Consider the following 15,391-nt stretch of genomic DNA (forward strand, 5'->3'; position numbering starts at 1 on the left):
GGTTTGAATTGAATCCAGCACTGTCAGAGGTAGATCAGAGGTCTATGTATAAACCATCTCCATTCAAGAATTGGAGGAAGTGGTGAAGAGCATACCTGAAGGCAAAGTTTCTGGTCCAGATGGGTGCCCTCCTGAATTTTCTAAAGTATTAATAAAACATTTTAAACCATTATCTGCTGGACATTGTCAAGTATATTTTAAAAAGGTTGAGTGCACCCTCTGTCATTTAACTCAGGGAATGTGGTTTGCTTTCTTAAAAAGGGTAAAGATTCTATAGATCCAAACTCCTATTGGCCTATCACACTTTTAAATTGTGACTACAAAATTGTAATTAAGTAGGTTGCAAATAGGTTCAATAAACTAGTACCTGATTCACATGTACCAGAATGGTTTTATTGCAGGACGGCAACTTTGTACAAACAATAATTATCTGATTGAATATCTGTATGCATTTGCTTAGAGGTAGGTTTCCCAGTGGCATTATTTTTGCTGGACACACAAAAGGCATTTGATCTTGTGGTTATATAGGAGCATGGAGGAAGGAGGTTTGGCTCTTTCAAGCGTTAACTCATTATTTTACAAAAATAATGATTTGATAGACCATGACTAAAGAAGTCAAAAGCAAAAACCTCCAAGGTTAACTAATTCCCCTTATAATGTGAGATAGGATACTAGAATGTTTAAAACAAAAAAAAAGAAAAGTACATTTTTAGAACATACGAGTCCCCTATATGTATTTGAAACTTATTTAGATCAGGTTGAATGGGATAAAGGATCAATGAAAATCTTTGAAAGGGATAGATTCTCTAATCAGCAGTAGTAAAATGTGGTTGTAGTAGTCTTGTAGGGTTCATTATCATGCCTTACACCATATCGATCCTAAGAATACATTGTGTAGAAATGATCTGGTAAAAAATTGTAAAGAGCACTCCCTCTATATATTTAAAAAAAAAAAAAAAAGTTTTGGAATAAATATCTGCTGTCAGTGGAGAAAGTTGATGTCTATGGTCGGATAACTACCAAATGTTTAAGAGAGGGGAGGGAGGTGTAGTTCTGACCAAGCAGATTTGGCGGAAATTAAATGAACTAAATTTGACAATGTTAACAGACCCGAATTTTCATAAAATGCTATTTTTCTCAAAATTTAACAGTGTCCTACAAGCCAGCAGTGCCCATCCTAAGTCTGTGATCAACAATATCCCCTTCGGAGAAATGGTCCGCATAAGACGCAATTGTAGCACCAACAAGACATTCACTACACATGTCGATAAAGCCAAACAAAGATTCAGAAATCGAGGCTATGGAAACATAACCTGACAAAAGCAGAAAAGCGAGGACGACAACTAATGAGAAGCAATACGCTTTTAATGAATAATAGTAATAGTGACAAAAGAAGAAAGGAGCAGACTTGTGAGATTGGTTACCCAATTCTCTACATCAAGTAATTAAATATATAAGATCATTAGGAAGCATTGGCATTTACTATTGGAAATACCTAATATTCGTAATTGTATCTCCGAAAATCCTCAGGTAATCTATTGAAGGGGTAGAACCCTTGGGTATCACTTGTGCCCTAGTTATATTGCTACAAATAAATCATTTACATGGCTACCTATGGGCTCACTAGGTTTCTTTATATGTCATGAGTGAAACATCTGTAGCTTGGGTATTGATAATATCAAAAAGTTCTGCTACAATTCTCGTAAAAGCTATGAAATCAAACAGTTCATCAACTGTAAAACGAGATATGCTGTTTACATTGTAGGATGTGGATGTGGTAAAATCTATGTTGAGAGCACTATAAGGCCTCTCAAACTCCGTATACAAGAACATGTCTGTGTAATTAAGAATAAAGACATTAGATATCCTTTGTCACTGCATATGTTGGAACAACATACAGATGACAATAATATCTGCTTCATGGGATTGATACAGTACCACCAAACAAAAGAGGGGGTGACAGAGAATTGACCTTGTGGCGCAGAGAGGCAGCATGGATATGCCACCTACGCGCCGTGAGTAAGGGCCACAATACAGATGAAGAATTCCATTATTTCCTTTAAATAGGCATCGCTTGTTAGGTCTCTGTTCTCGCTCTTTCCCCGTTGGCTAATTTCTTTATAGAATTTCACAATTTTAGGGTTTTCTGAATTGGATACTCACCCTCAATAGATGATGAGCCATAATTGTCATATATCCAACATACATTTAGTATAATTGGCATCAGTTCAAAATGGCCGATGCCTTTATCCATTATGGCGAATATTTCAATGGTACTATGGTCGCTATAGCGACGGGTATGTTTCCTGTGTGTTATTCATCACAGATTATCTTTCTCTTCTTATCATGTATGGCTTTATTAAAATCGTTTTCAAGCCCCAACAATGTCTTATCAATATTCCTCCTTGTTTTGCCACCATCTACGTTATTGAATACATCCTTCTAAGATGGCTGACACCCCATTTTAAAACAATCAGTTTTTCGTGGCTCTTCCTATGTCACGTTAATATACCATGGCATAGTCTGTAAGCTTTATACTTTAGGGCTTTATTATAAGAATGTCTTAGGCTCCGTTGGTTCTCAGTATAGTTGACACCAGTTCAAAATGGCCGACATTTATGTGATATGAAGAGTCATTTTATCGTATAATAGTCGCAATAGCAACTTATATGCATCTTGGGTCCTGTTTAGTATAGAGTATCAGTTTCTTTTTACTTTTTAGGGCTTTATCAAAACTCCTGTTAAGCCCATATAATGATAGATGGATCCTATACATCTGTTTATAGAATGGATGACACCATTAAAAAATGGACGATCTGTTTACCTAAGATGGCGACTATTCTTATTCCAGAACGGTCGCCATAGTAACCTTTGTCAAATAATCTTGTTATCTAGATTGCCCAGGGTTTAAAAGCGGATGTCAAGCTGGGCTCAGTTTACTTTCTTTGCCGACCGGGACGGACGTGGCTGATCCCTTATATTATGGGGTAAGCGGTTACTAATTGATTGCAATTTCACGTGCTTCACGGACCTTTCCGGCAGTATTATCGATGACTAGGCATTTAAATTTAAATATATCGCAAATGCCTTTTCTTTGTAAATGTCATCCTGTGGAACACTGTTTTGTAGTATGCCTATTAATTTCCTCTCCCATTGGGATTGTTTTGTAGTAATAACACAAATTAATAGCATATTAGTACGTGTGGTGTTAGAATTTATAAATATATGTTTTTGTCTAAGCACTTTTAGGTTTGTGGGGTTATGGTTTATGAGCTGTGTTTTTTTGTAAAATAGAAATAGCTATATTTATATATTTATTCTAAAAAGCTTTGGTTATTATCTTTAGAGTGCAATTTCTCGTGTTTTTTTTAAATTATATTATGGGCTCTTTTGGTGGTCTTTCTTTGTGGCATTTTTGGCCATTTCTGTCGGGCTATTTGTTTATGGAGTTTGTTGACCTCTTTTTAAATTCTCCGTCTTTTGAAAATTTTGAAAATATAAAATTTATGTGTGGGTAGTCGATAATTTTGGTTGTTACTCGTTTCTCAATCCGTGGGATATTACATAGTGTTGTCATTCTTTTTACTAATAATAGGTTGGACATTTAATTCCAATAATATGAAAAGACAATCAATTTAAAGACCATGCAAATATAAGGTATGATGTGTTTGATATATTTATTTCTCTCTATATAAAAAATGTATTATTTTTTCTTTTCAATATATTGTTTAAAGTTACAGAATGATGGAGATATTATAAAAATCTTTAGAACTATGTAGATCATATCCTTTTTAAAAAAGCTGGCGTTTATATTTTGTTTTTTGTATTTTGCCTTTGTAAATATTAGTAATATGTGTCATGTGATATATTAATATATATGTCTTCATCGACTATATGTGTGAATAACATTCCTGGTAGCATGTGTCCCTTGTTTCTTATGATTATGAGATCTTTATGACCATAAGTATGTGTATTAGGTGATTTTTTGTATATATTTTTTGTATGTTTTTGTATATTTTCTTTTTGTTGTTAAATTATTTTTGTATTTATTGTGTCTTTTCTGTCCTGGTGTGATATATACATTCTTTTTTTGTTGCATTTCAGCCCTGAAGAAGTCCTTTTGTGTAGGACGAAACGCGTTAGCGGATTGCTCGTTTGTTCAAGAAAAAGCAATAATAAAAAATGAAGATTTTTAAAAGACAAAGTTGTGTTACTAGACTTTACTGACTTTGCGCAGTGGTGCACTATCCATATCTTTTTGCATGCAATCCTTTCAGGATTGCCCCTGTGGTGGCAGGTGCCGTGATTTGTGCACAGGTATAGCCATAGATATTGGGCGACAATATAGTTCACAGAGTTTTAATATTTATGGTAGTGCAAGACAGGTGCATTTGTAAGGTTTAATCTGCCACCAATTCAGTAGCAGTTGGTTGATATACAAATCCCCCCTGAACTTTCGAATAAAAAGAATGAAGGAATGCTCAATCGGTGTTTAGGTGGGATATCCTGGGTAGTGGAGGTTGGTCACATATGATCTGCTACCGCAGTGAGGTGGACAAGTTTTAGGATAGTATCTAAGGATTTTTAGAAAATCAGCTGTAGATTTAAATTCCTCAAAACCCCATGCCCGTACATTTGGGCTACTGCCCTCTGCCGGGCATCGTAGCAAGACATCACAGGTAGACATTTATCTATGTTAGTGGCACAATAATGTTTCCTGCAAAAATGGAGGTCGAACCCTGTTCCACGCTTTCTTAAAAAAAAAAAAAAAAATTAAAAAAAAAAAAACGTTTTATAAATGATTGCACACATCACTATTTACAACTCTAAAATGTAATTATACATATATTTCAGAAATTAGTTTCAAGATATATGTTCTTCTTCAGTAGAGAGTAACACTTTAAATGTGGGGTTGCTAGCAATGCTGCACACGTGTTCTCAGGTTTCTGTACCACTCAGAGTGCAGGTGGATTGTATGGCTTATTAGTCCAATAACTCAACAAGGATTCAACCACAGAAAGAGAGAAGCACAATGCCTGGCATAGCAGCACACAATTCGGTCAGATGCACTGTTGTAAATAGAGCATGTTCACACTCACTTTTAAAAATCTTTAGTATTTACCATTGTTCGTATAGGTATTCCAGTGTATCTTTAAAGAGAAAACAGTGGTATGTAAATAGTGTTGAGTGTAATAATTTATAAAAAAAGAAATAAAACAATAAATGACGACATTACTTTTGTAAATTGTTGCACGTGAAATCCTATTTGTTTTGTGTGATTCACAATAAACTTCCTGGGAAATTGTTAAGATAGTAGCAATTAGCATTTATATCCTATTTATTTAGGTGGATCCCATTGATTGAGTACTTTTTATACATGTCCTAACCAAGATGCCTTACAGCTCACGCCACGTTAGCATGCAACAAGGATACTAGGTCATCTATAATGAGCTGTGTCAGTTCTAGGAGTAGGCTTTCAGGATGAGTCAGGAAATGTGTTATGGTGGCTCAATCTCCACTCCCACCTATTGTCACCCTCTCCAGCCATCAAACCTCCACTGCACATCCTGCCCTCCCTTGGATGTCTGTATCTTCCATCCTGTCAGATTCTTACATAGGTTTGCCACATTTCATGGCAGAGGGAGTAGAATGAAAGTGTATTTACAATGAGCTGCACATCACTGTCCTGGCCCAGTAGCTTCTCTATTCTTGGTCTGAGAAGAGCAAGTATGTCCCTTCCCTTTCTTTGCCAACAAAGTGAACGCCATATTCAGAGGCTTACAAAATGTAATTAACTCAGCTCACACATTACATACTTTTCAGGGTTGACCCCTGTTGTCAGTAGCCAACTTTAATTGCTTTGTGGTCTTTTCTTCTGTGATGTCTAGATACACTTGTGTCCACATCCTCTCCTTCAACTACCCAGTGTCCTGTGTTATCTCCATTACAGAGCACTCTACCCTTGTTGCATTACTGTCCCCTATCCTCATCCTATCTTAAATAAATCTCATGTCCTGTACTCTTCCCTGCTGTTACTTTGTTCTCCATCACTTACCTTTGATCAGTCATTGCCCAGTGTCTCATGCTCATGTTACTTCCCCATCCTCTATGCTTCTGCCGTTGACCTTTATGCATCATGGCATAACCTCATTTAATGCATCATTGGCCCCCAAGTTAATCAAGCCTTCTAACCTTTCTCCAGTTCTGTCTCTATTCTGTTTCTATCCTTTCCCTTTCCTGCCTCTCCCACTTCCCCATCGCTACTTTGTTTTTTTGTTTTAGTTTTTTTTTAGTAAATTTTATAAATCGCTGCTCACCACTCTACATTGTATGCGGAACACATTATTACATTTTAAGCCACTGCCTTACGAGCTTCCTCTTCCCCAACCTACACCTCATTATGGCCTTTGCCCCAAGCTGTTCTTGTTACCACACCAAGTTCCCTCTTCACCCCCATGCATCTCCCATGACTGACCCGTAGTTGTGGATTATCGCGTAGCTTTTCCCAGACGTCTTCAAGTCTGCAGTGGGAGCGCCATAACACTCATCAATGTAGATTTTCAGAGCCTCCCCCGAAGCAGAGTCCACACGTGCCCCGAGATTAATAGGGAAGCCCCACTGGAATGTCTGGTATCTTCTGCCATAACTGAGGTCATCTAGAAAGCAGAGAACATGGAAATACACAAAACAAACCATAATATCCCAATCTCTAATCGACTGCTTCGATAAATCTCCCTGCAAACCAAAATTCCACTCATTGTTGATGCATATTTCATCAAAGCTCACAAATGTTGAAACGACTCGGGGACAAGGAGCTACACCTGCAGTTCACCTCTCGGACCATAAGAGATCACAAATCCGCACATCTAACATCCAATTCACTTTAAGGCCCATAGGTAATCGAAGATTAGTGATTTACAACTAGGATTCTACTCGATGAACGCAGCAGGCCAAGCGTCTGTGGTCCAAACCTGAAGTCAGGAACATACTGGTTATGTAGACCTCAATCACCGTTTAACCAAAAGGTTAGCATTCAAACATGGTGCTCATGTCTGTGACCACAGGTGATTGATAGCTCACAAGTATAGAAGTGCAAAGAACAACTTCTACCATCCAAATAAAGGCCATCTTGGAACTATGTTTTGCAGCAAGAATCCTACTGGCACCCTGGCTACCTCAGGCCACAAGGATCATCTTGAGTGAGCCGCCTGTGAGGGACAGGGGTGGGCAGACCAAAAGGGAAAATAGTGAATTCTCAAGATCACAGTGCTGCAAGCCTATGTAGTGCAGACCACATAGGTTGCAGCTATAGTCCAAGAGAAAGAGGGGTGATTCTTCACTGAAGTCTCATTCTTACAGAGAATTTCACAGATCTGGGAACAGGTTGTCCAGTGCGCTGTGACTTTCCTGATAATTATGGAACCTTTATGGTGACTGTGGTTTATTTTTGTATACAGACGAGATAGATACATGCCAGGTGGAGACACATCTTCAAGAGTTAATAACATATTTTACCACAATAGATCACATTTTCTTTGGCTTGACTAATCAGCTAATATACTTCCAACAGTAATACCACAAACTGGATTATTTCTAAATACTCAACTAACGGGTGCTATAACCTACTGTTATACATTTTATCAATACCATGGGAGAATGAAAGACTTCACTTAAGGGTTGAACTCGGATCCTAAAGTCTTTGACAGGCACTATGGGGGTGGTAAGCCCTATATAAATATTGTACTACATTACAGTACAATAGGTAACCTGTTCAGTTTTCATCAAGCCCAATGTGTAGTCATGCCAAGTCAGACGCCAGGACAGTCCAACACAATAAATTTGACTGATCAGTTCAGACCAGCCTAAAGCTCAAACCAGAGCACAGTCTATGATGCTGCTCACACTTTCCCTGTATATCCTAGCCCAACACCAGGCACGGAGAGAAGCCCAGCATTGATCTTGAGCAATTAAATAAACGGCCATTTCTTGATGCCTCGGTTCTCATGCCAGCTAATGTGGATGGAATTGTAAACAGAAGATTCATACATGAATTAAATTCATACATGTCTAATTTGTGCTGGGTTGGATAGCTGAAGGTTTGCATCACATGAGGTGATCAGGATACGAAACTCAGCCCAAGCACATTTTACATGGGTACAGGGTGACACGTGTGATGTTCTAGTGAGAAAACTGATTAACAAATGTAAAAGTATGTTTACATTTGTGCTGCTAACAATAAATAAATGTGCACAAATTACTCTTCCCTGTAAAATAGAAATTTATCATGAGTTAGTTTTCCTCGGACATTACCCCAGCGGACTATCCCGAGAGGAGAACTGGTACACTCTCAAACAGACATACATGTGGTGTTCAAAACCCATTATGAGGAACTGTACGGAGTAGACACCCCCGTGGCAGGGGAGATAATTGATGAATTCTTGAATCAAGTAGCTCTCCTGTGGCTGACACCCGAGGAGCTAGAGGCACTGGGCACCCCTACTGAGGAACGGTAAATTAGAGCAGCCGCAAAGGACCTACCAGGTGGAAAGACACCCGGCTTGATGTTATTAGGTGTACACTGCCTACGTGGCCCAGTGGCTGGCTGAAATGTACGATGGGGTGTTGGATAGTGGGCGCCTTCTGGAGTCAAATAGGGATGCTCTCACAGTCTCCATCCCTAAACTCACAAGGGATGCCCTCAATGTAATGGTGTATTGCCCCCTATCGATGCTCAGCCTCAACTATGAAATCCTAAGGAAGGTCCTGTCAAACAGACTTCAGCCTCATCTGGTGGTCCTGATGCATGAGGACCAAAATGGATGTATACCTAACCACAACACGGCACACAATATTAGGCGACTCTACAGAGTACTAGACTAGGCTGTTGTAGAACACTTTTCAGAGGTGCTGGTGTTCTCGGTGGGCTTAAGGCATTTGACTCATTGCAGTGGAACTACCTTTAGGTGGTCATCACCCAGATGGCCCTGGGAGAGTGATGGGCTTGATATGAAGCACCATTATATGCGGATGCAAGTACACAGATGAGCACTGGTAGGCGTACCTTTAACTCCTTTCAGGGTCCAACGTGGTACACAGCAGGGCTGCCTCCTCTCCCTAATGCGGTTCACACTTGTGGATTGAGCCATATGCATACTTGATTCAGAAAAGAGGCAGGGGGAGGGGGAATTACACTACATGATAGGGAACATGTGGTCTCACTTTATGCAGACAATTTGCTGATATGCTCCTCTGCTTGAGGATGCCAGCACAGGATGTTCTCTATTGGAGGAGTTTGACTTTGTCCCCGTCTTAGACCAAACTGAAAAAAAGCATGCGCTTTGCCCGTGTCCCCTTCATTCGATGGAGCCCCCAGAGGAGGTGTTAATTATTAGACTCAGGTGGGAGCTGAGAGCTCTTAAATAGCTGGGGGTGCAGATCTATCACATGGACAATGATATACAAGAGGGCAACATTGGGAGAGCACTCCGGGTCATCCAAGGTATGGCAGCATCCTGGAGGATGCTGAAGCAGGTAGCACTGGCGAAAATGGTCATGCCACCCAGAGTCCTCTATTGCTTTGCAACTCTACCCATTTCAGTGCCAAGGGCATGGTTCAAAACCACTGATTGTCTAATCTGGGAAGTGATCTGGGACGGACAGCATAACCAGGTGTCCCTCTACACGCTTCAGAGGCTGACTGCTATAGGAGGACTAGGGGTCTAGAACACTGAACTTCATTACTTTGCAGTGCAGCTGCAGTGTGTTGCCCATTTGATGGCAGGGCTTCATACAGCTTACCTGGGAGATTTCGGAGCTGCCCAAAATGAAGGGGCACTGCTGGGAATGTTACTGGGGACCAGACTGGCCCCAAGCACCAGATCCCCACTTCTGTGCATAGTGCTATAATGATATTGGTGTTTTGACCACTGACTCCATGTTGCACTTAGCCTAGCAGCACACCGTCACATTACTGGCCACCAGCTTAATTTTGCCTATTGACTTTATTTTAGCATTAGCCACTGCCACGCTAAAAGCTGCAAGTAGTTTTCCACATTGTACAACGTGCTCATGTTTTTATTTTTCATGTTCTTGCCCACTAAGGGCTTAGACTGATAAAAAATGTACTAAGACGGCAGGGAACAGTTGTTTTGAAGTGGCACCTTGGGATTGTAGCCGGTCCCAAAGTGTTATTTTCAAAGCTGGCCTAAAGCAATCGGCTTTTTTTGAATAAATAAACTTCTGCAGTGAGAGGGAGGTTCTAGAATTTTCCTTTCTTGTTTGTTCAAAGTATAAGAGGCCGAGACCATATGGAGCGTGGACTGACAGTCCTTCAGATCTCAGACATGTCCAGGATGCTGGGGTGAGTCATCATTCCCTTGAGGATAATTGATTTCTCTCTCTCCTCGATCGATTGTGGGATCTGGCGATGTGGCAGATATAGGCTTTTTACATATGGTATGGGAATAGCCTGTCATAGGGTGCTTTTGTGCATAGGTAGCGACAGACCTAGAGCACACCCTTGGTCGATGGCAACTCTGTACAGCTGTGATATGCCTACTTAGTTTGATTGGCTCTGGGAATAGCACAAAGACAAAGCACGCTACTGGAAATCACTACATGGCCCGCCTCACCATAGATGTTAGACGGAGGTGGGAACGTAAGATGCAGCAGAAGGAGCAGCATTGCGGAGTCAAGGGGTCTGTGCACAAAACCAATTGGGGAACTATTGCACATGGTTGTAGCTGGCTTCCTGTCCTGTGGCACTGAGGATGCGAAACAGGGTCAGGGCAGAAGTTTGAACATGTGTGTAACTGATGATGGGTACCCTACACCCCTCGGAATTCACAGGTGGTCACTACCAGAGGCGGCTCCTCTGTTAGGGCGGAGGAGCATCAGCCACCTCCCCCACCAGCAAAACTTTTCCTTGAGAACGATAATTAACTATGTTTATTATCGTTTTCTTATAAAGGGGTGGGGCCACGGGATGATGAGCAGTGTGGGGGGAGTGCACAGCACTCCCCCTCAGTGTGCATGTATGTTTGGACAGCCGTCTCAAGCTGGCCAAACACACGTGCGCAGTGTGCTCTCTCCAGCCCTGCACTGTTTTGGGTTGGAGAGAACAAGCACAGGCACCCAGCCTGCCTGGGAGAACCCTGGCTGGTCGCTCCCAGCCAATCCTGACATCGCTCAGAGAAGCGTTAGGATTGGCTGGGAGCCGGTGACTGCCTGCAGCAGATTAGGAGCCGGAGGAGCGGAGCGGGGCACGGTATGCAGATAAGTGTTTAGTCAAATTAATTAATAATTTTAATGTATAATTAATTTTTCCTCCTCTGCCCCATTCCCCCACCTGCGCGCCACCCCACCCCTTCCATGCGCTGCGAGCCTTGACTGGTTGCTACCGTTCCTGTGCCCCCACCGTGCCCAACCAGGGAATTATGATGTTTGATGTTAGAGATATGTAGCCAAGAGGACGCTCCCTGAGCAATATGTTCTTTCCTAAAATGTCAATGTTAAAGACGAGAGTTGGAATGTTCACTTTTTTTTTCTCTATGGGGTGTGCATAGGACACAGACGCAATGTTTAGTACCGTTGGGACGGGCTGTCTGCTGATACAGCAGGGAAGGGAAACGTCCGGAACAACGACGCTGGAACCACAACAACGTTGTTAACGCAAGCGGAGCCACCCTTGCGTTAACAACACCCTTTTTTCTGCTTAACCACACATGTGCTGAACTACGTATATGCGTGGTTAAGGCAGAGAAAAAGAGTCCGCATCGGGAGAGGATGTAGTCAGGTGAGTGGGGCTGGGGGTAGTTTTTTGCGTAATTTTGTATTTAGGAGGTGGGGGTCAGGGTCATTTTGTATTTAGGGCAGAGGAGGGGGGCTGGGGGAGGGTTTAGTGATAGTTTTTAAAAGGTGTTTGGGTTAAAAAAAAAAAAAATTTAAAGGGGGTGGTGGGGGGGGGGGGGGTCAGGGTAGTTTTGTTTTTAGGGTGGGGGGCCAGGGTCATTTTGTATTTAGGGCGGGTGGGGGCTGGGTTATTAGGGGGAGGGATGGGGGCAGAGTAATATTGTTTTTAGGGGCGGGGTAGTTTTATTTTTGGAGTTGGGTCAGTTGTTTTTAGGGCGGGTGAGGGAGCTTGGGGTTGGTTTTAGGGCTCAGGGTGGGTTGGGGGTATCAGGGTAGTTTTTAGGGGTAGGTGGGGGGGGGGGGGTCGGGGTAGTTGTGTTTTTAGGGTGGGTGGCATGCGAAAATCACGCATGACGTTCCACATATGCCTTTACTAGGCATGCCTTTACAACAAAAAATCATTGTAAAGGCATTCCTGGAAACAACGCAGTTGTTGTTCCGGCATGCGTGGTTCCATCATACATCCGCAGGGAAAGATTTGCAGGCCCAATTAAACAGAATTCTTTCACAAAAAGTGCTTTTAACAAGTAAATTTGGAGTTGCCTTGCATTGTGACTGCAATACTGCCTACTGGTGTAATCCAATGTTTATTTTCTATTTAAAACTCAATTAAAAAATTAAAAAGTGAAGCATCCTTTAGCAAGACACCAGCAGAAAGAATGATGTGCAAAACATAAATTTATGCAAGTTGTCATTTTACTTCTGGTGCCACTCTATATAAATAAGGAATGCTTCTATAATCTAGTATTTGTATTTAAAGATACAAGTGTCCGGAGGGAAAGCAAAAGAAATGTATTTATATATAGCATCCACTTTGCTAAATGGGCTTCTGACAGAATGATATGCATTAAAAAAGTCAGTTTGATCTGTATAAAGTATATTGTGCACATCAGTATATGTAGCTTCAAGTGTTTGTCACTTTTTTCTTTTCGGAGCCATTTTTCACTCCATTTGGGCTTTTCGGGTCACTTTAACTTACTTTGCACACTTGCACCATTGGCTTATTCATGAATATTATCAGGCTTGCCCGACGCGCACCTTATTTCATAGCCTCTCGGAGCACACATTCTCTCAGGCAGAAGAGGTTGTTAGTCATTGTAAGTGAATGGGCTACTTGATTAAGTCTTTAATCTGGCCTAGCTATTTTTTCCTTAGACAATTCACGTGCGTTTGCACACAATTTAGTTTCTGTTTTGTACTATTTTTGTTGGCTGCATTACTACTGTTATTTGAATTATATTCACTGAATAAACCTAAAAATAAAAAAAGGTCAACCCTTTTGGTAATTTTTTTTTTTTTCCACCAAGGCCTCATTAAAAGCTTTTTTGATACATTTTCACGTCCAACCCAAGTTCAAATGTTGCAATGTGTAATGGACACACTTTATATGCTGAAACTTGCAGTGAGTGAGTACAATTACCAGTGGCAGCTGCCCTCTGTGTTCCATTAGCCATGGCAGACAGTCCAATGGGTGACACTAGGTTCACCAACCAATTTTGTCCATGACTGATTTTTAGGACAGTCTGACACCGACACAACACAGTCAACCAGATAGTGCAGTACTCACCGTTTAAGAGGATCAGGACTGCATGGAGGTCTTCATGCCCCATATGTACCTCCTTCAGAGGAGTCTCTGGCGTGGAGTTTAAAGCAGTGGCAATGCCCAGATCTGCATCAAGGTTCAATTCCTCACCTGTTACTGGGGTGAAGAATGCAATGTTGAATCATGTTTCAAATCAGTAGTAATGTCTAGATATCACCCACTTGGTTACAGTTCACACCGTTCTGGCCACAACACACTTACTGATCATGGCACTGGGATACCTCAGTGAGGTCCCTGAGCGCTATTTAAGTTAGCGTGCATCAGTTAAAGGGTCTTAAAGCACATGCTAAACAATTTAAGATGAATGCCGCCTATTTTATACAGTGTACACAAACATGCTCCCTGCAAGCCGCAGGACACACATTGGGGCAATGTGACATACACAACAGTGCACACTGGCGGGCCGTGTAATTACACTGGTGCTATGTGACATATACACAACAGTGCACACTGATAGACCGTGTAATCACACTGGTGCTATGTGACAGGTACACAACGCTACCCACTGCCAGCCCCTGAATATACACTGGTGCTATCTGACATCTATGCAACAGTGCCAGTCCCTGGATACACATTGATGCCATGTGACATCTAAGCAAGTGGCAACTGCTAGCCTCTGGGTACACTCTGGTGCCATGTGATATCTACGCAAGAGTGGCCCTAGATACACTTGGGTTATCTATGACATCTACGCAACAGTGCCTACTGCTTGCCCATGGATACACACTGGTGCCATGTAACATCTAATCAGAAGTGCTCAGTGCCAGCCCCTGGATACACACTGTTGCTATATTAAATCCACACAAATTAGCCACTGCCAGTCTCTGGGTATACACTTGTGCCATCTACACAAAAGTGCCTACTGCCAGCCTCTGGATACAGGCTCGTGCCATGTGACATTTACACAACCCTGCCCATTGCGGCTGAAAGGTGACAGCACCAGTTATGCTAAATGAAAACGAGTTTTGTTTTAATTACAAGGAAATCAGCGTTTTCAATAAGTCGGACAATTATATAGGGAGATCCATAAACGTATAAACAATCCAGATTAGGATTGCCCTGACGAAGCAACGAAGGGAAGTAGTGAAACACGTGCTGGTAATGACGACTGGGAAATGATCTCTGGAAAGTTCAGGCAATCGTGAGCGAACAATGAGAAGCATAAGTGTACAGATAAAATTAAAAAAATAATAAAAGATTCACTAGGTAAAAGAAAGCTAGCGTGTGGCAGGAACAGCTGTAAAAATGTAACGAAGCTTTAAGCATAGCAAACCAATGAACAGGGGCATTACTCAGGCCCCCTGCAGCCTCTGCAGAGAAAAGGAGGAAGGGCAGACACCCAAGGTGCCCCCCATTCAACTGAAGATCAATAAATATCTATAAAATATAGGAGGTTCAGGGGCCCCTCATTCTATTCTGCTGGGGGGGGGGGGGAGGGGCCTTCATTTTGTTACGCCACTGCGGATGGGACTGATAATACGTCAGAACCTTGATAAGTAAACTTACAAGGAGACACATCTAGGCCAATGAACCTTTTGACCACGTTTGGAGACTTCCCAGAATGAGATATCTTTTGGCATCACAATCAATAGGTCAATAACCCCCTCAGTATTCACAATAACTAATCAATCAAGCTAATATAGATCAATACACCGCACGCACCATGACCTTTCAGCCATGAATATCAACTACAAATCTAGCTATGTTAGGATATTTATTCCCTATTAGTTACAATCTAATATGTTTATTAGTTTCAACAACAAGCACATCAAAACTACTATAGCTTGGCAATCAGAGCAAAACTTTATCTAGGCATAGATCATGAACATTTAGAACAAAGCACAACGTTAATATAAATCAGCTTTAGCAGAGTAACAT

At 41.5% G+C, this 15,391-nt stretch overlaps 2 long non-coding RNA genes across 2 annotated transcripts in view; one reads left to right on the forward strand and one right to left on the reverse strand.

Annotated features, from left to right (window-relative positions):
• Nucleotides 1-2,495: 2,495 nt before the first annotated feature.
• LOC138265040 (uncharacterized) lies at nucleotides 2,496-4,471 on the forward strand. Its single transcript, XR_011199302.1, has 3 exons — nucleotides 2,496-2,987; nucleotides 3,596-3,657; nucleotides 4,105-4,471. It is a non-coding gene; the product is annotated as an uncharacterized lncRNA (long non-coding RNA).
• A 2,092-nt stretch (nucleotides 4,472-6,563) lies between these two features.
• Nucleotides 6,564-15,391, reverse strand: part of LOC138265042 (uncharacterized) — a 70,832-nt gene continuing 62,004 nt past the window's right edge. Inside the window, exons 2-3 of the long non-coding RNA XR_011199303.1 lie at nucleotides 13,478-13,609; nucleotides 6,564-6,656 (exon numbers count right to left, since the gene is read on the reverse strand). This is a non-coding gene — a long non-coding RNA (uncharacterized lncRNA). The remainder of the gene's footprint in view (nucleotides 6,657-13,477; nucleotides 13,610-15,391) is intronic.

Source organism: Pleurodeles waltl, chromosome 11, assembly GCF_031143425.1.
Source record: "Pleurodeles waltl isolate 20211129_DDA chromosome 11, aPleWal1.hap1.20221129, whole genome shotgun sequence".
NCBI classification, from domain to species: Eukaryota; Metazoa; Chordata; class Amphibia; order Caudata; family Salamandridae; genus Pleurodeles; species Pleurodeles waltl.